Source organism: Talpa occidentalis, unplaced genomic scaffold (assembly GCF_014898055.3).
Source record: "Talpa occidentalis isolate TD23 unplaced genomic scaffold, MPIMG_talOcc4v2.1, whole genome shotgun sequence".
Lineage (NCBI taxonomy): Eukaryota > Metazoa > Chordata > Mammalia > Eulipotyphla > Talpidae > Talpa > Talpa occidentalis.
In genome coordinates, this window is record NW_026555331.1 from 139,712,718 (window position 1) to 139,724,781 (window position 12,064).

Sequence of the window (12,064 nt, forward strand, 5' to 3'; positions counted from 1 at the left end):
CATGGAACGCCTCTTCATTTCTAGGCCACCCCTTCAGGCTGGAAGGCTCAGCCTCCACATAATCTTCTCTGTGAAACCTGTGCTGATTCCCTCCCTCTGAGCAGGCTGACAGCTGCTCCTTGTCCAGGTAGCCCCACATACCTCTTTCCCGCACCACCCTCACTTGGCTGCACATTCTTTTGGACAAGCATTTGAGGGCAAGACTGGGGGTTACCTAACTTCATGTCTGCAGTGCCCACTCTAGTGACCTGGACCCACATGCACCGGGTGGGGGGGGGTGCGGGCAGAAGGAGAGGGGAGGGGAGTGACTAAATGATCAATTGTTAGGTATAGAAGCAATTCTGATCACTGGAAGGGAAGTTAGTTAGAACGAACCTATTCTACGTAGAAAGACACAATTGCTGTCATCTCTATTAAGGTTTATCATTTTATATTTCAATTTGATTACTAATAGCTGTCTAAAAAGAGCCCCATATATTTTATGTATTTAAACGCACTTTACTTAATATAAATAATTTCCCCTATAAACTTACATATAAAAAACCAATCTTTCATAGTTACTGGGAAGGTTGCAGAAAATACGCCCAAGTCATTTCCCGGCAGTTTGCAATCAGTATATTCTTAACGCCAGTTCAGGAACCTCCACTGGCCAGATGCCCCAGCAATACTTTTTTTTTAATTAGTTGTTTATTTTTTAACAGGTAACATTGGGGTACTCTCTCCCAGCAGTATTTTCTAAGCCTTTCATTATATTAAAAACTCTGCACACAAGAAAGCCTACTGTGTTCTTCAAACATTTCTTAATCTGTGCAAGCCTTTACCCTAACAATCTAACACCCAAGTTAATCTGCTTTTTAACCATGACTGGCAATTCTCACAACATGGCACAGGGCTGCTCTGCGGTCCCTTATCTGAAGTTCCTTCTGATTGGGACTTCTCAGAGCAGAGCCAGAAAGATGAACAGATGTGGGAATCAAAGGCCCTGGCTCACACCAATGATGAGCAGTGGGCAGATTTCCATAAACACACCAGTGCCTTTTCCAAAGATCAGATGAAAACAGGTGAGCCCACACCTGAGACCAGAATACCATCTCAGAGACCCTGGCTCTGCGCCAGCACAGGCACAGGGAGTCCTCTCCCTTCCTCCCACCTCCTCTCCTGCAAAGGACTGTAAATGCGCCTCCTTCCCCTCCCAGAGCTGCTGCTTCTAGACCCCACTGTCTTCTATCTTTTCTGTGCTGCTCTGGGTGGTCATGGGATGGGCTGTGGGCTCTGCAGGCTCTGCAGGTGCCAGCACCACTGACCAGCCCAGGCAGCTATGGGGTAAGGTCTGAGCAAGAGGCCCAGCCTCCCCAAGGTGGGCAGCAGGTGTCTGCATGCCAACAGCCTCAGTTCTTGACCTCAGTGGGGCACACTCAGTGGATCTTCTCCACAGTGAGGCCTGCCAAGAGCCTAGGAGTTAACAAAGAGCTTCGTTTGACTTCATGAGACTTAAAACAAAGCTCGGAGATATGTATTTCTGAGGCATTAGCAGGAGCTTTCTGGTCTACCACCAAGCCATAATAGCAGAGAAATTTCTTTGATCATATCGTTTTTCTTTTTAAATGAAAGATTTGTAAAATGGGAGGCAGGCTGGGGCAGCAGACTGCCAGATGAAGACTTTATCATATTCATTTCTTTTTATCCCACAGGTTTGACTTCACTGTGGCAGTAAGAGGGGACCTGGGCTGAGAACAGGAACCTGCTTCCAGTGGAAAGTGCAGGGCCCTGAAACCAGCCATACCTGAGTGGCCAGGAGGCACCCCTGCAAACACGCTGAGGTTGCCGGGGTTAGCTGCTCTGGATCTGAGGCTGCTGTCGATAGCGTACAATTTTCAAAACAAAATCGCTTTTATTTTTAATTTGCCAGTTCTTCCGTATATTTGCTCAAACTAGAAGGGAAAATTAAGTGGCAAGGTTCAATGTAGGTTTTACTGCTTCCAAAAATCTTCAGTGGGAGGAGGGTGGTCGGGAAGGGAGAATTAAAAAAAATTCAGTCAGCCATGAGGAAGGATGATTCTTCTTGGGAAGACCATCTGCAGTCCAACTATCAGGTCAGCCCAGCCCTACACACACACACCTGAAATCTGTCCACCTTGTGAAGTTACCCAGCACCCACTAGCCCTACAGTAAGTCTTTGTCCCATAATCCAAGGTGGAAATACAGGAGAAGTAGTTCTTGAGCGCTCGCTGTATCCCAGTTTCCACCCACCTGGAAAGCAAGCCCGGGGCAGACACAGATGGGCAGGGAGGTCAGGTCTGACCCAGGAGACATCCTAGGGCTGAGATGCCCGCCCTCTCCCCACACCATCCCAGACCACCTCCCCCAGGAGTGGACAATACAGCCAGTGCTCAAACTGAGAAAAGAACATAACGGCTCCGGTGACAGAACTTTGCTAGGAGACACCAAGACTGATGCTCAACAGACTGAAAGGAAAAATATGAAACAAGCCAGGAACCAATAACTCAATGTCATGTGTGGCCCCTTTCGCAGGACGAGGAAAGCGAGGCCCTCTCTGCAGGTTACAGGTCATAGAGGCCCTGGTCACTCCTGCCCTGGGGAACGAATGGGCCAGGACAAAAGCTCCAGCCAGGGCTCTGCCTGTGACACACACTCCAGCACATTAGCTAGGGGGTCTCTCCTGGCTTCAGAGGGTCTTATGCATGCAGCCCCTGAAACTTGGGAGCCACGCTAGGAGATCCCCAGGGCATCATGTAGACTGCAGGCTGCTTGTCTGGAGGTGGGAGAAATGTGCACAAGTGTAATAATATGCAGGGGGCTATGGGTGTTGCCCTAGAGATGGGGAGAGAAAAAGCTTTTTTATTTTTTTTTAAGAGAAAATATTTTTTCTTTAGAACTGAGAATGAAATGACCAGAAGCACTAGTCACTGAGAAGGGGGACAGCTCCAGGAAGAACAGGGAGTTCACACCAGCTGGGAGTGTGCTTGCTTCCCGCCCACCCACAGCTCCTGGGGCAAACAAATTCTTGGCGAGCAGGTATGTGTGGGAGGCCTGATTTATTTTCTAACCATGAGAGCTTTGCCCAGAACTACTTCATTAAAACTTTTCAAGGTCATACATACAAATATGATGTTATAACCTTACAGAACAAATAACTCTGGGGTCTGCAGGGGAGCAGAGTGGGGACTATGTGAAGGGGAAGAGGAAGTTACCATGCTCCTTTGATCTAGCTGCTCATTCACTCTTGCTGATATCTGCTGTATAGTCTCAGAAAAATCTAGCTAAACAGAGGAAAACACAGCTGAAAGCATTAATAGCTAATTTTAATCTAATGCTTTTATGGCAGACACAAGTGTAAATGCTTTGTACATGTTAACCTGTTTGGCCTCGACAGTCAACTGTGCTGCTGTCACAGTCATCCAGACATGGACATACACGGAGGTTAAGTGACATGCCTGCACCACAGCCAGGCCAGGGTAGGTCTGGCCACTGTATTATGCTAGACTCCCTCTCTCTTCTCAAAAGGGCAAAATTATAACCAAAATGCTTTTCTGTTCTGGTATATTATATTGATTATTCCCCATGCGGTACTTTTCTTGAAGCTACATTCCTAGGATTATCAGATTATCAGAGCCAGTCCCCACCTTAAAGTACAGATAGGACAGCACCAACCCTGCTGCTTAAAAAGCCATATAAGCTGGAGAAGTCCCAAAGCTCCAACCAAAATGCCCCTCTCATACCTGCTGATTACAAGCAGTTCTGGGCAAAGCTTTGAAACCCATTAAAATGTAAAAGCTCTGGGAGGTACATGCTTCATGCTTATCAGTTTGTAAGGAAAGTTGCACTGTTATCTTTTTAAATACAGTTTAACAAGAAGAACTTCAGGTGGTTTCCAGGTCTTCAATTCACCTGTCCAGTTCTGACTTGTTCACTGCTGGGTGCCCAGAACTCTCTAGGACCTGGCACATAATTAGGTGCTTAATGTTGCCAGAATGGGTAAAACCACTGGATAAATAAGTAGTTACCAGGTTTAGGGCAAATTTATGATGCAAGTAGGTATTAAAGGGGCAGCCAAGTTGGGCAAATATCACTGGAAAGGTCTAATTCTGAACAAAGAAACCACTGGTAACACTAACTTTGAAAGAATCTCAGGAAGTTTTAAATATAAGAGGATGGTTATTTTTTGAACCAATTAATAACAGATTATGGTTTTAAATGCATACAGAGCTAATAATTTATTAGTGAAGAAGGTACTTTTTAAGAGGGCAGTGGTATCACCATTTACCCCTAAAATTATACTTCCTCTAAAGGTAAAATGCTCTAGAACATCATATTTTCTCATTATTCTCATATCCAAGTCCCACATGTACTCAAAGGCCTCCCCCAAATACTTTCTCTTCCAGGAAGTCCTCCCTGATTTTCTGGCCAGAAGAAATCACTCCCTACTTGTACTCAAAGGTACTTTGTTTTTTTTTTCTTTTGGCACATGAGCTCCCTCCTTCTGAATTGTGGTATTTTCTCATCTCTACACCTAGTGGTCCTGTTATCTCTGCATTCCACAGGGAACCACACATTTTTCCTAAGATAAAATCAGGCATCCAATCAATACTAGACTTTTGGTTTGTTTTGTTTGTTTGTTTGTTTGTTTTTGTTATACTCAAGATCACTTTATTAGTATCTTTTATTTATTTATTTATTTATTTTAATTTTATTTTTATATTCCCCATACAATTGCAACCTCCTTATTTTGACCCCAATCCCTCCTTTCCCCGCCCCCCAGCCCCCATAGAGTATCTCTGGTTCATAGTTGTTTGTTGATTTTGATTTTTACTTTCTTATAGTTATTCTTTTTCCTGGTCTCTTATTTAAGTTTTCTAGATTCCTGCTATGAGTGAGACCATCCAATATTTCTCTTAGACTTTTGTTTTTGAAAGGACTCCTATGGGAAGTACTCGCAGGATACCACCAACTGCTGTTTCTAATGTTTACATATATCTTAGATATTTTAAAAGCTATCACTTTTCAAATGACACTGAAATACTGGGTTGTCGGAAAAAGTCATGACGTTTAGAACATAGTTTTTCAAGGAAAAAATGCATCATGACTTTTCCTATCATCCAGTAGTTTATGTGTCAATCTCCCAACCACTGAAGATACTGGCCGTGTACCCACTGCTGACACACATGGTGGGGAGCCAACAACCTTGGGGGGACCTCGTTGGCACTCACAGGAGGCTCCCCTGTGCACATGGGGACTTGGTGTGACGCTGGTAAGGGAGTCTGCAGCCCTGCCTTAGTCTTGTGGAAAATATTGGTACTTGCAGTTGGCTGCCACAAAGTTGTTCAAGGAAGCACATGAGCACAAAAACCACACCCCAGTGCGGGCTCCCAGCAATGCCAGGAGAGGCCTGGGCATCTGTACACGGCCTTGCTTTCATCACAGTAGAAGTCCTTTGTGATAATATCCTACTTGAGAAAGGGTAAATATTTATTCTAAGAATTAGATGTTTCCTGTATGACTGTAGATTTAAGATAAGAAATGTGAGCGATTGTTTCCATAGTTTAGCTACAGGGTTACAGTTTTGAAACAAATATTCCCTACCTTAGTTGGGTTGGACTGGAAAGTGCCCAAAGATCCCAAAGCAACTTACTTAAAAAAAAAAAAAAAAAATCCCTGTTACAGTTTACAAGTAATTATCTTTAAGGACAAGCTTTTAAAAACATTATGCATTGAAAGCCAAGTATATAATTTCATTAAACAAAGACTATGACAATATGAAAACAGCCTCGATAGTTATTATCAGCACCTGATTTAAATTCAAATTTTTTTTTCAGAATCGCCTCATTGTTCTTAGTGGTTCTGCAGTACACACGATACATGTTTACTAGTAAAATGTCTACTAGTAAGATATCACATTATCTGTTTTATATGGCAGAGTTTCATACATGGTTTCATTTGCAGGAAGAATTTCCTGCCCCACCCTCCTAGAAAAAAAGTTTGGAAACTTGTGCTAGTGTTTCCCAACCAGACTATGGAATGGCTGCGAAACTGAGTCTTTCAGGTGAGTGGTTTGAATTCTGTGGATTCTTCCTGGGCCTTTTCCTCAGTGATTTCCTTTCCGTGGGTATGGAGAGGAGGTGAGAATCTTGTCTTGGCAAGGGGACACATGACCACGGATCTAACCGATCTAATCAGCTCATCGCCCTCTTCATAGAATTCTTAGTCAAATGGTTTTGCAAACTCAAAACAAAATATGTCAACAACATACCCTTACTGTTGGAACTCTCACAAATAAAAAACAAGTTAGTTCTGTATTAGTTGCCCTTTGTGTGAACTCATGTTGACCCTATTAATTACAACACAGTTTCCTAAAGGTTCACAAATTACCTACCTAAGGAAATGTTTTAAGATTTCACAGATGATCTATAGCCAGAGCATCAGATTAATTTCCAGAATCTCTTGATTTATGTAAAATGTGGACAAAGGTGGATTTTCCTCTGGATTTTACCTGTTAAGTTATGCAAGATATTTCAAAAGTAGTCAAGATTGGGGTCTTTTGAGATTTTTTGCAAAAGCGCCTTCAGCAAACTGAGTTGAGAACCATTCGTTCCCTAACAGAGGAGCTTGACTTTCCCTGCCACGGAGCTCCATCTCCCAGGACACGGCTGCTGCTCTGCACTCTTTACAGGTTAGAAGTGATTTTTCTTGCTTAAAAAAGACCCTACGTAAAACTGCAGTTAAGCAGTATTTGGAAGGATACTTTGGAATGCAACTACTCTACACTGATCTTTTTCAGATAAAGGAAATACATTTAAGTGGACCCAAGAAGAATGCATCAGTGACAAAGAGAACTCGACCATGTTTCCAGGTTTCAGTAACTAAAGATACCTAAGATCGCATCTGTATTCTTCCTCTCACTAGCTGCAGGCTCCTGGCCAAGCCTCACATGCCACAATTTCTTTGCATGTAAAATATGGGAATATACTAACCTGGCTTGTTATGTAATTTAAAATAAAAATAATTGATGGTATTTTTGGAGTAGTATCTGACTCTCAGTGAGTACACAACAAATAATAAAGTTAGTGGTGGTTATGAGAAGGAGAAGGATTCGCCAGGGGTGGGGTGGACTAACCTGGGGACTTGAGTTTGGAAGGTGGACACCAACGGGATTAGAAAGTGCTACAGTGTACCCGAACTGTAGGTCTAAAGGGTATAGGTTTGTGGGACTGAAAAAGGGAATTACTCAAGCCCTGGAGCTTTCCCTAAATAAGAAGAGAGTGAGTGAGGGCTCCAGGAATGGCAAGGTCCTGACCCACTCACACCTGTGCCAGCAGGGCTCCATGTGAAGACGGCTGGCACTCCTGAACACCACAGCGAACACGAGGTTTTGAGCATTTTTCAAAGACCCCTTTGGTGAGCTAGCTGGTCTTGGAACAAACAGAGCCACCATCAGAGACCCCCTTCTGAGTGGGTCACAGGGGACAATGCCAGGGATATGAAATGTGGTACCAACATTGAGGACCACAGATCTCTCTCTCTCTCTCTCTCTCTCTCTCTCTCTCTCTCTCTCTCTCTCACACACACACACAAACACACACACACACCACCATTCCCCCACACCCCATCTGAACAGTGGGAACTGATACCACATTTCATTTGAGTTAGAAAAATGATTTGGGTCAGGTTCAGTCCAAGGTCACACAGCAAGGAACAGCTGAGCTAGGCTTCCAATCCAACTCCGTCTGCTTCCAAAGCCCTCAAAATCCTCTTACCCAGGCAGCCTTTGTTCAAAACATGAAAACATGAGTCCCACTGGTTCCGTGTATTCTTAGACTGGCACATAATTTCCCAGCTAAAATAGTTTTCTACTTAATAAAAATTCTGGTAAGACCATTTGATGGGCTAGATATACTGGGTCTTCCCTCTGTGTAAAGGAAGGCTGGAAGAAAGAAAATACTGTGAAATCTTTGCATGAAAAAAAAGATAGGAGGGACCTCAGGACCTGTGAAGATATTTTTAAGCCCAAAAGAACAGGGGGCTATTGGGCTGGAGAAATGTCTCCACGGAGTGAAGGAAAGATGGCCATACTCTGGGTTCCCTGGTTCCAGGGAAACTGGGGTGACTCTGGCAGTTATTTGGTTACCCCGATCCTACTTCCACCATCTAGCATGTGTCTGAGCTGGCAGTCTGCAGTGCCTGACCCTGGATATACCTGCTTGAAGGATTATGTGACATATGCAGAGGCTGCCTGACACCAGATGAAACCTGAGGGACTACACAACGTGATGTTAACCAAGGAATTTGTTTTCAAGTTACGGCCATTAACAAAGGCCACATTTACACCCATATATGAAAAGACATAGTTTTAAATGAGTATGAATTTTCTGGTTGTGAAATAGATGGCCTGCACATGTGTGAAAAGATGCTGAAAGGATCTCTGTGTCCCACTGGTGGTTCATGAGGAAAGTGAAAATGGGCGCACAGCCCGGCATGTGTGGGGAGCAAACGGGTGTGCCTGGGGGCTTGCTGAGGACAGACTCCTGGAGAAGCAGCAGAGCCCACACCATCACAGCACCGGGATCTCATGGGAAATGAGGAGGCCAGGCCCTGCTCAGAGCTGTGGAATCAGAATCTGCATTTTAACGTGATGCAGTAGCTGTAATCATCTACCAGAGCTCGCTTAAAAATTAAAATGTTCCCTGGTAATTTCAAAGAGGAAGGTTGGAAAATGACCTAATATTGACCAGTATCAGTTAAAAAGTTGACATCACATAAAATGTGTCATATCAAGTATTTCCTTTGATATACTTCAATATCATAGATACGTTGGGTTTCTTTTTCATTTCTGATTGTCCTGAAATGACAGAAACTCCTAGAATTTTAAAAAATTCATCAACCTGAAAAAAGAGAAAATGTAGAAATTCCTTTTCACCACGTATCACACTTTCTCCTGTAACTGATTGTTACTCATTCTTAAATACATTATAGGAAGTTGCAGATGGAGAAAATGTGCAAAACAGAAGCACTTTTATAACAAAATCACATCCTTCGTGTAATCACCTCAAGCTTCTTTTAATTCATCTGCCATACAATTTAGATGTCTAAACTTGAGCTTCCTTAGACAAAGGACAAATTCTTTTCTCTGGTGTCACATACCCAGAGTGACTGCAAGTAAAGGGGAAGGCTATTTAGGGTCATCATTTAAGTAAAACATATAGATGTTTAAAAAACATAATCAGTGTATCTTCTCCAATCACAAAAGTTAAGAAAGCCTGAATGACAGGCAAATTTTGTAGTACTTCCAAATTTAAAACAACATTTAACTTATGACTGAGTATATATGGATCGAGTAGGACTAGAACAAATGGTTTATCTAAATAAAAATTACAAAACACAGGAAGGAGAGCATCTGAAGATAACTTAACCTTATAAGGTAGCTATCTCAGTAAAGAGTTATAAAATGTTCTACATTAAAAACTCAAACCACTCAACCCATGTAAGTATTTAATGAATTTCTCCTATATGCTAGTGAGGCACAGTATGTCAGCGGTCCCCACTGAACCACACCTACTGATGGTCACATTTTGAGTCATGTGTTACCACCACAGAGACTCTGGGCTGGACCAGAGGGACATTAGCAAGCGTAAACTTGTCTTCTCAGAATATCTACTGATAGTCACTAAATAATAAAAGACCAAAGCAAGCCAGACAGAAAGATCAAAAACTCCCAGCTTACCCTATCCAGGTATGGGACATGTGAGGGAACCTATCTTGTCCCCCTACTGTATTACTGCAGACACTCTAGATAATCAGAGGCCAGCAGAAGAACCACACAGCTGAGCCCCAGTCAACTCACAGACTCATGAGCAAAACAGCTGTCTTAACTCGGTAAGTTCTGGGATGGTTAATAAATAGTAATAACCCCAGAAGTCTACCTGGCTTAGAATGCAAGACACTATGGAAGAAATCTAGAGTGACTATATTTCTTTCTGTTTCTGACCTATAAAAGGTAAGTTTGGATCTAAAAGATCACTCAGTAAATTCAAACAGGGAGTAAGTAACAGAAGGTGTCTTTCTCAAAGGACTGGATATATAATTAAGTCTTACTGAGAAAAGAAAATTAATTTTTTCTCTACAACACAGAAGTGGGGCTGAAATATCACTAAAGCAAAAGCAACCAGAAGGATATTATGGAAATAAAGACCTTAAAGTGAGTTTTAAATGCCACAGCATCAGGGTAAGTTGGAAACATCATAAATAGGGAAAGTAGACGTAGGATTGAACTGTCAAGCATGACTATTTAATCCTGGAAAACTGTACTCAGTTTTTCATTCTAGATCTTCTACAACTGCAAAGAAAGAAAAGATGGAAGCACAGAGAGAGGAAGGGAGATAGTGGAAAAAACAGGGTGATCTGTTTATAAGGAAGTTTCAAAAGATTTGAAATATGAATTAAAAGGTCTAAATAGGAAATGTTTCTAATCCACTCGAAATAATGCTGCATTTCACAGTACCAAAGCATTTCTTATCTATTATCTTCTATCTGAGCAGAGATTACTGATTTAGGGGCAAGAGAGGTCCACAGATCCCCTCTCAGAATTTAAAAAAACAAAAAACTAAGGGCCCCCGGAAATAAACACATGCTTATATAAGTTTTAAGGATGACCATCTATGAAAATCAGGTCACAAATCTACGTTTTCTAGTAAAATAGATCTTATTAGCCTAATTTCATTGATGAATAAACACAAGTATTCAGAAATTGAGTTTCCTAAGATTGTACAGTTAATAATTGATAAGACCAGGAGTAAAAACAAAACTTTTTTTCTGGACTTTGGTTTACAACTAAAACAGCACTGCTGAGCTTGAAGACAAATAAATTCTTCCCCATTTTGCTATTTAAACAGTAGAAGAAACGGAGAGGTGTTTGAAGGTGGGGGAAAGAAGAGTGAATGGCCAGGAGTGAAACCAGCCCCCTCCTGGCTACGGTCAGCAGGGCCTCATCACTAGAACATATGCCAGAAGTCATCAATTTCCAAGCCCTAGAATGTAATTTCTGCAAAATGTATGTCTATGTGGAAAATGTATCACTTGCTGTCTAGCTCTAGAGTACAGGCTGAACAAGCTCTCCAGAACCCCAACAGGCAGTGTGGGGCCCCCTCCAGCTTGCCCAGGTTCCCCGGAGCAGCAAAGCCAAGCTGTGATTGAGGGAAGGAGCTGTGGTAAAAGGACAACCGAATTGTGCTCAGGTCACTCCCCGAATTTCGTGAGGACACTAAGTAGTCCCCATAGTCACAGCAGCCCGTACCTGCTGGTGGGGTTAGTGGCTTTCCTCCTCGGGGAGAGCTTCTACCCCTGAGGCAAGTACAAACCTTATCCCACTATTCACTGGGTCCCTGTCTGAGCAGATCTCTGGGCCAGCTGGGATCATTAAAGTTATCTTTGTATTCTATAGACTGGAGATAAAAGCCCACACTTGAATTTGGTTAATACATTGCTTAACCTTCACCTATTATTTCAGATAGTTTAATATTACTTGCTTCTCTTCTTCTCTATCTACTTCAAAGCCACTGAGAAGAATCTGTGTACAGAAAGGACTGGGGGCTCTTCCTTATTTTTTTATTATTTCACCATCAATTGGAAAAGCTTCTTGCTTTTAACATCACCCTTCTCCATAGTCATGTGAAATACAGCGCAATAAACCGAGTGAGTGCTGGTGAAGGTGCTGCCGGGCTATTCTGTCATTTCCAACATCCCTGGTGGCAACTACCACATCTGGTCCAAAAGGTGTAGACACCTGAGAACACATAGAGGCACCTGGCACATCTCTGAGATAACTACTGGCAGATCCTATCTTCAATGTCAATCTTTAACCAGAAAGTTCTACTGTACAATAATCAACAGTTTCTGCAAGACCAACCTTTTAAAATTAGCAGCCTCCATCTTTCTTACCTTTTAAGCACATTAAAACTTTCTAGAAGCCATACCCTAGCTAAAAGTAACCTCTGGGAGATAGTCAACTCCCCTCAGCACCTCTCTCTACTGCTGCAACAATATCATAGTTTTC

General features: G+C 42.5%; 2 long non-coding RNA genes across 6 annotated transcripts in view; one reads left to right on the plus strand and one right to left on the minus strand.

Annotated features, from left to right (window-relative positions):
* LOC119247014 (uncharacterized) overlaps positions 1–12,064 on the minus strand; it is a 157,168-nt gene that overhangs the window by 68,346 nt on the left and 76,758 nt on the right. The window lies entirely within an intron of this gene.
* On the plus strand, positions 2,653–7,021 carry LOC119247054 (uncharacterized). Its single transcript, XR_005125644.2, has 6 exons — positions 2,653–2,779; positions 2,895–3,036; positions 4,404–4,458; positions 5,962–6,061; positions 6,619–6,688; positions 6,797–7,021. It is a non-coding gene; the product is annotated as an uncharacterized LOC119247054 (long non-coding RNA).